This window comes from Aotus nancymaae, unplaced genomic scaffold (assembly GCF_030222135.1).
Source record: "Aotus nancymaae isolate 86718 unplaced genomic scaffold, 86718_ANA_hifiasm-v0.15.2.pri h1tg000041l, whole genome shotgun sequence".
Classification (NCBI taxonomy): Eukaryota; Metazoa; Chordata; class Mammalia; order Primates; family Aotidae; genus Aotus; species Aotus nancymaae.
In genome coordinates this window covers 6,215,906-6,230,211 of record NW_026988455.1, presented here as the reverse complement: position 1 = coordinate 6,230,211, position 14,306 = coordinate 6,215,906, and the positions used below count along the sequence as shown (strand labels likewise).

The 14,306-nt window shown below is 42.6% G+C and overlaps 1 protein-coding gene and 1 pseudogene across 6 annotated transcripts in view; one reads left to right on the top strand and one right to left on the bottom strand.

Annotated features, from left to right (window-relative positions):
• TLN2 (talin 2) overlaps positions 1 to 14,306 on the bottom strand; it is a 464,397-nt gene that overhangs the window by 309,735 nt on the left and 140,356 nt on the right. The gene's annotated exons all lie outside the window — the stretch shown is intronic.
• On the top strand, positions 13,728 to 14,233 carry LOC105717538 (adenylate kinase isoenzyme 6-like; annotated as a pseudogene).

The window sequence follows — 14,306 nt, the reverse complement described above, 5'->3', positions numbered from 1 at the left end:
TAAGGAATGGGAACAACAGTGAAGACATTCAACACTGCTTTAGGAAAAACTAAAAGCGCTGGAGCTGGACAGAGAGCACTACATGCCCTGTCCCCATAGTGACCATCTGTGGATGGCCTCCCCAGCACTCATTTCCTCCTAGCAAACAGCATCTCCTTGATTGTACGGCTGAAGCTAACACATGTCCTAGGTCACATATCCTAGGTCAAGCCAAGCAACGCAGTCCCTTTCTCTGGCCACGATGACTGGTTTAAGGCAAACACATGACTTGGGTCAATCCGGTCTTAGTGAATTTCGTGACTTCTGCTTGTGATCCTGGGTGAAAGTTGCTGGCTCTTCTATGGTTGATATGGTGCTCATTCATAAGGCCTGAATCTTCTGAGGCTGTTTTTGTCACCATGAGTGACAAGAGCATGAAGGTGAGGACCACATACATAGGAAGGCAGAGCCAAGACAGTCCTAGGACTAGTGACCAGATCCCTAATACCAACACGAATCTCTAGATCAAGCCATACCTGAAACATACCCCCTGGCTGGACTTCTCAGTCACAAAAAAACAGTAAATTATCCTTGTTACTTGAATCAGTGTAGGGTAGGTCTTTTACCTGGAACCAAAAGGATCCTAGTATATATAGTGTTTTCCTGTTATCTGCAGTTTCAGTTGCCTGCAGTCAATTGTGTTCTGAAAATACTAAATGGAACGTAATTCCTTCAAATAAGAGACTACTGTATTAAGCATGTGATTCTGAAAAAGTAAAAATGAAGACAACATTTACTTCAAAAGGATAGCTTACAGATCAACAAGGGACAAGAAAGGGCCCAGCACAAAATCTGGCACTTAACAAGTCCTAAACAAATACTGTTTGCATGGCTTGAAAGGATTGGCCACAGGGTTCCTTTAAATAATCTTTTCATCTAGTATATTAAAATATTTGTTTACAAATAATCCACAACATAGCAAAGTGGACTGAGTAGCCAGAAATGAATACGTAAAAAGGCTGACAGTCACTGATCATCGAGGCTCCATCCAAAATGAAAGCAAACATCTTGAAGTTACAGTAAGTATCGATGTAATAATGTCCATCGGCTCACAGATTCACCGACTTTACTGTTGTATACATACACACCTAGACATAAAAATATAATGCAAAGAAAATCGAATTGCCACAAAACATTTCAGGAAGAGATCCACTGTATAAAGGGGGATATTGGAATATTGTCAAGTGTACTTTCTATGGCTCATTCTCTCTCCATCTCAGTCCGCTCCTCTCCCCTCCAACACACACACATGGACCTGAGCAAACAAAGTTCAATCCAGCAGGGCTGACCCTGGGTAGGCCATAGGATTGGGGAGTTGGTCGGGGTGGTTCCCCGGGCAGGATGGGCCAGAGAAGATACACAGGCATCATCCAGGGTCAAAACCAGAAAAGCTAAACTTTCCAAAATCCACAAGGCAAATTCCAGGCCGGAAACAGAATAGGCCAAGAAAGTCAAGAGCAAGATATAATAGAGTGAGGAAGGAAAAATGAAATTTAGCCAAGACAGTGGCCAATAACAGCAACAGTCAATACAGGATCTCTACTTGTGTTACCTCATTTAATTCTCAGGAAAACACGTGAAGCTATTATTCTTCCTATTTTTAATGTTATTACAAAACCTTTTAAACATAAAAGTAGAGAGAACAGTATGAAACCTCATATCCATAGCACAGGGATAAAAATTTTCTACTTGGGGTGACTCTTGATTACCTACCCACTTTTCACCACCACCCTTCACCCCAGCCCCAAATGTAAGTCATCTTAGCAGCCCTGTGTGAAAATTAAGTCAGTTTCTTATTCTGACTTCAGAATTTCACAGCCTAGTTCCTACAGCACATGAATCTCACCTTAACAGGTTAGTCATCTTCCTGATCTGTCATCAGCAGGGACCAGGGCAAACCTCAATGGAATAACAAAGCTGAGATGGACTGGGGAAATATCTCCAGATCCCAGCATCCCCCCATGAAGCATTAGGTACGTACAAGCATATCTTGGCTATGTTACTGCCTGAACTCGCTGGTAATCCTCCCCATGAGTATATTAATTCTGCCTTTCCACCTGGATCATGCATCCTGACCCTGTGAATCCCCAGACTAAGGCCTTTTGGGATCAAATCCAAACGCTGCCTTAGGCAGAAAGGCCCATCACATTTTAAGCACGTACTTATCTCTCAAGTCCCTCACCACTCCTAAAACTCCCACTATGCTGGACTTCTCAGAGTTCCAAAGTTCAGGTCCTGGCTTCTGCAAGCATTTTCTCACCTCCTACCCTCTTCAGTACGACCCACCACAGTCCCAAAATGACCACACTGTGGCTGACACTTCTTTCCTTACCTCCTTTAGAGAAAGCGCTGCCTACCTGTCCATATTCTCATAATGTCCGGCATATATCTCTACCTGCATACCTCGTTTTATGTGATTGGTTCTTAGGTCACTCCCAGTTTTACAGAGCACTCTTTGAAGGCCAAGATGTTTACTCATGTGAAAAAGGTTTGTTTTTTATTGATTGATTGATTGATTCATTCATTCATTCATTCATTTATTTTGAGACGGCTGTCACCCAGGCTTGAGTGCAGTGGTGCAATCTCGGCTCACTGCAACCTCTGCCTCCTGGATTCAAGTGGTTCTCCTGCCTCAGCCTCCCGAGTAGCTGGGATTACAGGCACCCATCACCACGCCCAGCTAATTTTTTGTATTTTTAGTAGAGACAGGTTTTACTATGTTGGTCAGGCTGGTCTTGAACTCCTGACCTCAGGAGATCCATCCACCTCAGCTTCCCAAAGCTCTGGGATTACAGTTGTGAGCCACCATGTCCAGCCTGCTTTATTTTTTATATTTAATGAACCCTTGGGACACAATGATGAGTTCGTTTGAATTTATTTATTGTAGTTTAAGTATTTATATGCATCTGCAAAATGAGCAGTTGGAAGTTTAACAATTAAGTCAAAATAGACTTTTAATCTCTTTTTTTTTTGGTCTTTTGTGCCTAAAAGGGGTCTTGAGGTCATCAGTAATGGTCTTGCGGCACATGGGAGGTCTTCAGTGAATGTTTATGAATAAAAGTTGCAAACAAAAGGGTAGATGATGGCCAGAGAGACAGCAAGAATCATTCCTTAAACATTACAAATCTCTCCCAATGAATGCTTCATGCCAGGTAGATGCAATGTCTGGATGATTCACCTGAGATAATGACCCCCTTGGTTTAACAACCTGCCCCCACCAGGCAGTGGAACTACCTTCTTCTAGTTTCCAAGATGCCCATTAATTCCACTGCTCAGGTATTTGATAGACAAACTGCACTCCCCCTGCTGATACCCTTTCACAGTGATGCTGACTTTAATCACATCCTCCATCAGGCCCTTGTCTTAATTTGCCTATAGACCTCTAATCTCTGGAGAGTCCATTCCCAATGAAGGTGCATTATCACTCCAATCATATACACTGTTCTTTTCAGGACATGGGCCCACTGGGTGACAGACTTGTTGAGAATCCCACCGTCACCACCATGAGGACTATTCACAGCCCAGCGGGCTGAGGTACCAATCCCGCCCACCACTCAATCTTGGCACAGGTATGATTTATTATAACAGGACAACTTTCTTCCACTCCCAGCATCTTACCTGTATAAAACGAAAATGCTTTGAAGAAAGCATGCCTCAATTCTATCAGCACTGCCTCAGATTTTCATTGTTTAAGCTCCCTAAAATGTCTGCTCACAATTTGGCTAAGTGTAAAGAGGGGATGAGTAGGGAGACAAAGTCATCAGATCTTTGCCTGCAGGTAAGCTATGGATTTTGCTGGGGTTGGCCCTGAAATTTAGACTCCATGGGTATTCTCCCTTTGCAAATCACAAATGAATCTCCTAAATCCCCTACCAGAAATAAGTTACAGGATGCTCTATACTTTAAAATCTTTGGCATTTTATGTTTTTCTGAAGAATAGAGATATTTTATTATGGTAATCAGCAGGTTATAAAGCACTTACCCTCTCTCCAAAGTAGATCAAATGGGATATACTTACCCCTAGATTTTTTTAAAGCATTCTATTTGTTCTTAGAAGTTGTAACAATTTTGCAGAATGACAGTCCTAGGTTTATTGATTCACAAATGACCTGAATCTATCAAGTGGACATATACTTCCTCATATAGAAAGAGGTTAGAGGGGACAATTTAACATTCTAACATTCTTACAGGTACAACTTCTTTTTGTCTCCTTAGAAAGTACATATTGAATCCTGTAGATTCCGAAATCAAACTAAAACCCCAAATCTAAAACCGAAGAGGAAGAATATTTGGAAGAGGTCCTAGAGCCTACACAACAGGGACAGGATTTGTTTCTATAAGTACATCTGTCCCTGAAATGAACTTTCCACTGTACAACTTGGAAATAATTTATTCATCTGACACAGCTGAGTTCCAATCTAACACTTTGGCTTTGAGGGCTTGGGTAAGTTATATTGCATTCAATGCAAACTATTGATGACAATAGTTTGAAGTAGTCCTGTAAGTATTAGGGCTAATGGGCCAGAAGTGTAGGTACTTAATATCCAAGGGCCATTAATATATTACTCTTCAACTCTTGATGAAAGAATGGAGAGAATATTAGAATAGTAAAAACAAAGAAAAGACTGGTGGTGTTTTGTTTTGTTCTGTTTTGTTTTTGTGGTGACAGTCTTACTCTGTTGCCCAGGCTCTGAAGTGCAGTGGCACAATCTCAGCTCACTGCAATCTCTGCCTTCTGGGTTCAAGCCATTCTCCACCTCAGCCTCTGAGTAGCTGGAGTTACAGGCGCTCATCACCACGCCCAGCTAATTTTTCTATTTTTAGTGGAGACAGGGTTTCACCATATTAGCCAGGTTGGTCTCAAACTCCTGACCTCCAGTGATCCAACCACTTCAGCCTCCCAAAGTGCTGAGATTACAGGAATGAGCCACCTCGCCCAGCCAAGTCTGTTGCTCTTAATAGAGCGTAGGAGGTGGAGCTCTATGCCAGACAAGGGAGTGGGCAAGGCATTGAGGGGCCTCAACACTATAAAAAGGAAAGGGTGCCCTGTTTAGATGCCTGAACTAGGCGATTGAGACCAGAAATCCCCAAAGTACAGCAGCAGGACAATCAATCAGGTTGAACGTTGCCAGAACTGCATCTCCCGACTCATCCTTAAAATAATCCTTTAACATCCTCATCCATCATCTCACCTCTAGGATAAGCCTAACTTACACTGGCTGAGCAATCAAGACTGTGGGCAGAGAAAAGTGAAAAGCTCAGCTGAGGGACTGAGCAAGTAAATCACCACCTTCCTTGAGGCTCCATTTCTACATCCATAAAACAGGTTTGTTATATGCATATCAAATAAGATCATCTTTTTTTACAGTGTTTTAGAAACTGCATGGTATTACTCCGCTTTCTAGGAGCTGAGACCTCCAAGTAAGCTGGTTCAGCTTCTGGACTAAGTACTACTGAAGATTAGACCCCAACCCCCAAATATCAAGGATCTGTCAGTCCTAGAGGTGAAGGTGTTCCTTGAACACCACCTGTTTAGAAAATACCTTTTAAAAACTACAATGACAGACTGAGTTCTAGGGTGAATTCCGTTAACTATAACTTATTGTATATTCTCAAGTAGCTAGGAGAGTACATTTTGAATGTCCCCAACACAATGATAAATGTTTGAGGTGATGGATATGCTAATTATCCTGATTTAATCATGACATACATACACGTTTATCAGAATATCACTCTGTATCCTATAAACATGTACGATTATTCCAGGTCTACTAAAAATTGTAAAAGATTTTTTTAAATTACAATTACAGCACTTATTCTTGCAAACAGCTCTGTCAGGGAAGCATCCTGCTAACTTCACAAAGCCCAAGCAGAGGGCACCCATCTCTTCCCTCACGCCCACAGACGATATCACGCCGCGAGATGGCACATCTACACTATTACAGCGCTGTTCAGACAGCCCAGGGAGGAAGACAGAACAAATGTGCCGTCGAGATCGGCAGGATTCCACCACAGATAGGCAAAAATACAAAAATTTATTACCAGCATTTAACCATCTCCAATAATCAATATGTACTAATTAGTCCTTTTCTTGGATTCCTTCTTTTCAAAAATGCACCCAAATTAGTGCCACAGAAGAAAAAACAAGACAGCAGAAACCCCTACGGATAGGAGAAGGGATGAGGAAATTGACAAGACCTGTGACCTTTGACCTGAATGTGAGTGCCTTGGGAGAGTCCTTCTCAGGACTGGCTCCCCATTAGCAACACCTGAGCAGCTTTAAAAACAAGCACAGCCTGAGCATTTGCTGTAGCTGTAAAAGTTTCCCCGGTGATTCTACTAAGCAGCCAACACTGTAAACCACTAAACAACTGATTATGAGGGTTTCCAAACTACATGGCAAAGAAGGGTTAGAAAACAGTATTGAAATTTTTTCTTTTCTTTTTTTTTTTTTTAAGACAAGTTTCGCTTTTGTTGCCCAGGCTGGAGTGCAGTGGCGCCATTTCGGCTCACCGCAACCTCTGCCTCCCAGGTTCAAGCGATTCTCCTTCCTCAGTCTCCTGAGTAGCTGGGATTACAAGCATGTGCCACCACGTTGGGCTAATTTTGTATTTTTGGTAGAGACAGGGTTTTACCATGTTGGTCAGGCTGGTCTCAAACACCCGACCTCAGGTGATCTGCTCATCTCGGCCTCCCAAAGTGCTGGGATTACAGGCGTGAACCACTGTGCCCAGCCTTGAAATTTATACTTATTATTTAAAATACTGGATTTCAGAAGTAACAGCAATAATAGTAACAATAAAATAAATGTCAGTGGAAGGCCGAACGTTTATTCCAAGGAGCAAAACTCCAAAAGTATATTTGTGAAAACTGGATGCTAGAAATTTTGAGAGCGGTAGCAGTCACAAGACTTTGTGCATTTTTCAAAAGTCAGACATGTTCACACACAGACACACACACACAAGTTATTGTATGAAAATTTAAAACATACTGGCCAGGCACAGTGGCTCACACCTGTAATCCCAGCACTTTGGAAGGCTGAGGCAGGCAGATCACGAGGTCAGGAGTTTAAGACCAGCCTGGCCAACGTAATGAAACCCCATCTCTACTAAAATAAAAAATTAGCCAGGCGTGGCAGTGGGTGCCTCTAATCCCATCTACTCAGGAGGCTGAGGCAGGGAATTGCTTGCACCCAAGAGGCAGAGGTTGCAGTGAGCTGCAATCAGGCACTCCAACCTGGGCAACAGAGTGTATCAAAAACCAAAAAAAAAGAAAAAAAAATCAAGTTATCTAATCCAATAATACGCAATCTTGGCTAAATACTAGAACTACCTGGAGAATTTGCTTGGTTGGTTGGTGTTTGTTTAAAGAGAGACAGGGTCTCACTATGTTGTCCTGCCTGGTCTTAAATTCCCAGGCTCAAGCAATACTCCTGCCTCAGCCTCCCAAGTAGCCGGGACCACACCACTGCCACAGATCACCTAGAAAGGTTTTTAAAATCCTGATGCACAGGCTGTACCCCCAGGATCAATTACATCAGAATCTAGGAGTAGTGGGGAGGTTTCTGAATTTTGGAAGTGACCCAGTGGCACTTGAGTGCCCAGTGATTCCCATGGGCAGCCATGTCTAATTCCCTGTAGAACAGTAAACAACAAAAGTGTTCTTAACACACATTAACACATAGGGATGTGGCTCCCAAACAGTAAAATCACATCTACCCTACTTTCCACTCATCCAGGGAAGTTCACTAAAATCTACCCAAGGCTCCAAAATGATACCATACCTAGCAGTGAATAAGGCAGACAAAGCCTGTGCTCTCTCAGAGCTTGGACAGAGCAAAGGCCCAGAGCTGCAAGACTTCCCTCAAGTCACATGCCGCTTAGGGACAGAGCCAGGATCACAACCCTCATCTTCTAATTCTGTGTAGAGAAGTAGAAAGAATATAGGCAACTGCCTTACAATAGTGTGAAATATATATTTGGTCTTCTTCCCAGTTTCCTGACAGATAACCCCTAAAGCCCTGGGGCTCTCCAGAGTGGTAAGAGTGCCTTTTGTGTGCTAATGAGATGACTGATGACTGGGGTACCCTAGACAGCTTCAGGATGGGGGCTGGTCACAGACTCCATATGAAAGTTGGGACTGACTTCAGGCCCACTCCCAACCTCAGAGGAGAGGAGCGGGGCTGAGGGTTGACTTGAACATCAATGGCAAATGATTTAATCAGTCCCTCCTACATAACGATGTTTCCATAAAAACTCAAATGGACTGGGTTCTGGGAGCTTCCAGATAGTTAAACACATGCAGGTTCCTGGAGGGTGGTACATCTACCCGGAACGGGAATGGACGCTCTAAGTTCTCTCTCCATACCTCACCCTATGCTTCTTTTCCATCATGTTTCCCTGAGTTCTGTGAGCTCCTCTAGCAAATTAATTGAATCCAAATAGGGAGTCATGGGAACCTCCAATGTATAGCCTGTCAGTCAGCAGCTCAGGCCACAATCTGTGCTGGCCACTGGCATCTCAAGTAGAGAGCAGTCTTGTGGGACTCAGCCATCAACCTGTGGGACCTGACACTATCTCTAGGTACTGTCAAAATAGAATTGAATTAGAGGATACCCAGCTGGTGTCTGCAGGAGAATCAATCCCCTGGAGAATTGCTTGCCGGATATGTGGGGAGAAATCCTCACACATCCTGGTGACCAGAGATCACAAAGTAATCTGTGCTACGTGTTGTTAAGAGGATATCAGGAGAAACTAATTTGTTTTTTTCCTATATCCTTGCATGCCTCCATCAAAATAACTATTATTATTTCCAAAAAAAACAGCTTACCAAAAAATAAGTTAGCTTCTATGTATCGAGTTATGAAACCAGGGAATCAGAAATCTCATTCTCATAAACCCCTACTCTCCAAGCAAAGCAGCATTGCTAGATCATACTGGCCTACACACAGTGTTTGTATACGTAACTATTTCTCGGAGGTCTCAGGACAGGATGAACAATAAACATGTATTACAGGAAAAACATCTTAACCACAGGCATTGCCTCATACTGAACTCTTTCCTTTGGTACTTTCAAAAATCTATTCAATCGGTAAGCCTCCTGATTTGTTCAAAATTTATTTGCTCTGATATATTTTGGTGACCATCGAATTATTGGTGTTCTTTACTTCTTTCTAATCTTACGAACTATTGTCTGGTTGGAATGCTGACACTTGTCCAGCTAGGTGCTTTATCCCATTTAATCTTATTGTCCCTGTCATATAAAGAAGAAACAGCTTCAGCAAAGCAACTTGAGTAAACAAAGTCACACAAGGTAACACAGCTTGAATCTAGGTTAATCGGTCTGACTCCTAATCCTTTGCTACTCAAAGTGAGGTCCCTAGATAATAAGGTCCCTACCTGGGAGCCTGTTGGAAAAGCAGATCCTCAGGCTCCTACCGGATCTGCTGAATTAAAATCCACATTGTAACCCCTGGTGACTTATGTTCACACTAACATTTGGAAACACTGGAGTAACCCCTATCCCAGAGCCAAGTGAAAGCTTCTTGTTAATTAAGACAATGGGCAACCATCTGTGACTCACACCATAAGCAAACAGCAGCCAATCACCTGAGCCTGAAAGCTACCACATGGGATACATGTCACACCACAGACTGACAGTAATCCACAGGGCTTGCTGTATGGGGCCCTTCTACACAGCTGCCCACAGGTTGCTGGACAGAAAGACCAACTTCTCTTTACCAAAGCACAAGGGAAGGGTCCTAGCATTTGCCAACACCCAGAAAGACATCTAAATACCTGACATCATAATTCAAACTCCTGGCATTTTTTTATGGGAGGTAAATTTCAAGTCTTTAAGTAATCAATGAAGTGAGAAAAAAAATACAATTAATCTCAGAGCAAAAAGCAGCTAATCCTCTAAGTGTCTGTCTGCGGCTCTCTCCCTCTATATAGATGTGCTTATCTATTATTATATAAATTTATAATGGTCCTTAGAGTCTAAAAACCTGAATTAGGGATGCTACAACTAAACCTAAGCTAGAAACAGACAGATGACTGTTGAAGGAAGGGGTTAGGGGACGGAGGAGCCATCCCTGATCAGCTTTCCCTGACTCTAACTTAAGGCTTTCAAAGGGTGGCACATGGGCTACCTGCCTGAGAATCACTGAAGATGATCCCATTCCTGAGCCCAAGAATCCACCTGTTTTTTGTTTGTTTTTGAGACAGGGTCTCAATCTGTTGCCAAGGCTGGAGTACAGTGGTGCAATCTCGGCTCACTGCAACCTCCACCACCCGGGTTCAAGGATTCTCGTCTCAGCCTCCTGAGTAGCTATAATTACAGACACACGCCACCACGCACGGCTATTTTTTGTATTTTTAGTACAGACAGGGTTTCACCACGTTGGCCAGGCTGGTCTCGAACTCCTGACCTCAAGTGATCTGCCCGCCTCAGCCTCCCAAAGTGCTGGGATTACAGGCGTGAGCCATCGCACCAAGCCTAGAATCCACATGTTTAACAACCCCTTCCCCATGAATTCCTGCACACATAAAAATTTGAAGCCAACTGCCATCTGATCTGGGCACACAGTTAGATGAGAATTATTAGACCCAGTACTTCATCTTCATAATTGTGGGCCATCTCGTTTCCCACTTTCTGAGGAAGAAGTGATTGGGGAAGTGGAATCCTTATCCAAGGTCACACAGCAGGTAAGCGACTATGTGGCTAAAACACCACAGTTAAGGTGTTTCAACAGATCATGGCAGCAAATTCACAAAAAAACAAACAACAGAGAGGAATAGTTTTGTTGCTAAATCACTACTTGCCACGTGAAGCAAGAGCAATGCTTTTCTGAAAAAGGAAGATCTGGTCTCTCTCGTAGGAGTATTGCAGGAACTGTTCGGGGTCCCACTTCCAGGACTGGACTGTGGCTGCCAACAGGGACAGTGGGCAGTGTGTCGTAAAGGGTTCTGGAGAGCAGCTGGCTGCAGGCTGGGTCTGGGAGCCAGACACAATCCACTGGCCTGATGAAAGTTCATCAGCTTTCAGTAAATTCAAATTACTCCCAGTAATGCTGGATGCAGTGGCTCACAACTGTAATCCTAGCACTTTGGGAGGCTAAGGCGGGCAGACTGCTTGAAGCCATGAGCTTGAGACTAGCCTGGGCAACATAGCAAGACCTCATCTCTACTAAAAAACAAACAAACAAACAAAACCCTAAACCAAAAAACACAAAACCCCACTCACGTTGTTGCAAATGACAAACTTCTTTTTTTAGGCTGAACAGTATTCCATTGCGAATATGTACCATATTTTCTTTATCCATCTGCTGATGGAACTTAAGTTGATTCTGTAACTTTGCTATTGTAAACAGTGCTGCAGTGAACATGGGAGTACAGAAATCTTCTCCACAAACTTCAAATCTTTGAAGTAAACACCCAAAAGTAGGAATACTGGGTCTAAATCTAATAAAAAATCTGAATGGCAATACATACTATAAAGACAAGTGATACAGGAAAAATTATTCACGATTAAAACAATGGACTAGCTTAATTAGGACCTCTAACAAATGAATAATAGACCACCACCACCTAACAGGGAAAAAAGGCACAGACGTATGAATAATTGTTGGAAAAGGAAATATGATAGTTCTTCAACAAGTGAAAAGATGTTCAACTCCACATATAAAAGAAATGCAAAACAAAACACGATACTATTTTTCTTGTGTCAGAAAGACAAATATCAGAAAGTACAACAGCGCAGACAACAGAAGTCTTGGGAACAGAGGTTCTCTTACATCTTTCCCCCAAAAACAAAAATTAAGCAATGCCTATCCACTTTTTAAAAGTGTATTCCTTTGACTCAAAAATCTTAGGAATTTCTCCTATACCTAAATTCACAAATATGCAAAATGTTATGTGTTCATGAATATTCATTAAGAATAACCAAAAAAATGTGGTTTTTTTGAGACAGAATCTCATTCTGTCACCCAGGCTGGAGTGCAGTGGCGTGATCTCAGCTCACTGCAACCTCCACCTCCTGGGTTCAAGCAGTTCTCCTGCCTCAGCTTCCAGAGTAGCTGGGACTATAGGTGCAAGCCACCATGCCCAGCTAATTTTTGTATTTTTAGTAAAGAGGGGGTTTCGCTATATTGGTCAGGCTGGTCTTCAATCTTGACCTCAGGTGATCTGCCTGCCTCAGCCTCCCAATGTGTTAGGCTAAGAGGTGTGAGCCACCACACCCACCTAAGAATAACAAAATACCAGAGACCAAAATATGTCCATCAACAGGAAACTGGGCAAATACGTTACAGTGCATCCATATGATAGAATACGATCCAGCCATTTTTTAAATTCCCCAAACCAGAAGTCCTTTATTTACTTAACTGCAAAGATCTCCAAAATAGAGGACAAACTACTGAAAAGTAAATGTGGTATATTATCACTTGTGCTTAAAAATACACACATAACCTGTAATCCACTTTGGGAAGCCGAGGAGGGCGACTTGAGACCTGTCTGACAAACATGGAAAAACCCTGTCTCTACTAAAAATACAAAATTAGCCAGGCATGGTGGTCATGCCTGTAATCTCAGCTACTTATGAGGCTGAGGCAGGAGAATCGCTTGAACCTGGGAGATGGAGGTTGCAGTGAGCCGAGATTGCACCACTGGACTCTAGTCTGGGCGATCAAGTGAGACTGTCTCAAAAAAAAAAAAAAATACACACATAAACCATGAGGGAAGGTTCCCTGTGAGGAAGGAAACTGGTACCTGAGAGACAGAGGTAGGAGTCATAATTATTTTCCCTACTTATGTGCCCTCTGTGGATGTACTGTCCTATTTTTTTAAAGTAAAATAAGCAAAAAAAAAAAAAAAAAAAAAAACACGAGAGGCAAGGGAGGGACAGGGATTGGAGATAGGATGGGGCAGCAGAGACCACCTGAGTGTAAAGCTGCAGCAAGAGTTCTCTCCTATTTCTCTCTTCAATACTTACTTTACAGTAGACGATAAAAGCCCTAAAAAGGCTGGGCATAGTGGCTCACACCTGTAATACCAACACTTTCGGAGGCCATGGTGGGAGGATTGCCTGAGCCCAGGAGTTCAAGACCAGCCCTGGCAACACAGATTCGGTCTCTAAAAAAAAATTTTTTTTAATTAGCCGAGCATGGTGATGCACACCTGTAGTCCCAGCTATTCAGGAGGCTGAGGTGGGAGGGTCAACTGAGCCTGGGAAGTCAAGGCTACTGTGAGCCATGATCATGCCACCACACTCCAGCCCGGGCAACAGAGCAAAGCTGTTTCAAAACAAAAAGGCCTTGTAAATGGTTACTTCAGACTCAGTAATTCCACTTCTGATAATCCGTCCTCAGATACTAATAAAGCTTCATATGCAAAGACTCCATCAAAGTATTACCTATATGAATAAAAAGTTGAAATAAACAGTGCCCTGTGTGCTATAGGAAGGTTCGGTTTTGCTGTAGAGCACAAGACAACCAAATAAGATGGATGAAATGCCTAAGGTGTGTGAAGTACAGAAAGTAAACAAGCACGCAGCTGTGAGACGCCAGCCATAAATGAACAAAGAAGAGGATATGTAGTCTGAACACAGGTTGGAAGGGACAGAAATACCAAGTGGTTTCCCTTCCGGCTCCTCCCCCTAGTGCAAAGGGCACATTTGGAGCCATTGGGATCATGCTGTTTCTGAATATCCTGCTCGCTGGTACATCAGGGGTTGGAAAAACCCCACCAGGCAAAGAACCTGAGTCAAAATCAGGACTGAAATACATTAATGTGGGTGATTTAGCTCAAGAAGAACAACTGTATGATGGCTACGACGAAGAGTATGCTTGTCCCATTTTAGATGACGACAGAGTAGTTGATGAGTTAGATAACCAAATGAGAGAAGGTAGTTATTGTTGATTACTACGGTTGTGATTTTTCCCTGAACGCTGGTTTCATACAGTTTTTGTGCTGAGAACAGATACCAATGTATTGCATGAAAGACTTGAAACAAGAGGTTATAATGAGAAGAAACTAACAGACAATATTCAGTGTGAGATTTTTCAAGTTCTTTACGAAGAAACCACAGCATCCTACAAGGAAGAAATCATGCATCAGCTGCCCAGCAATTAACCAGAATAGCTAGAAAATAATGTAGATCAGATCTTAAGCAGTGGATCAAAGACCATAACTCCTGACTTAAAAACCGAGCTACTTTATAATCACTCTTGTGGATATCTCTCTGCTGACATCATATAAATTGTTCAAGTA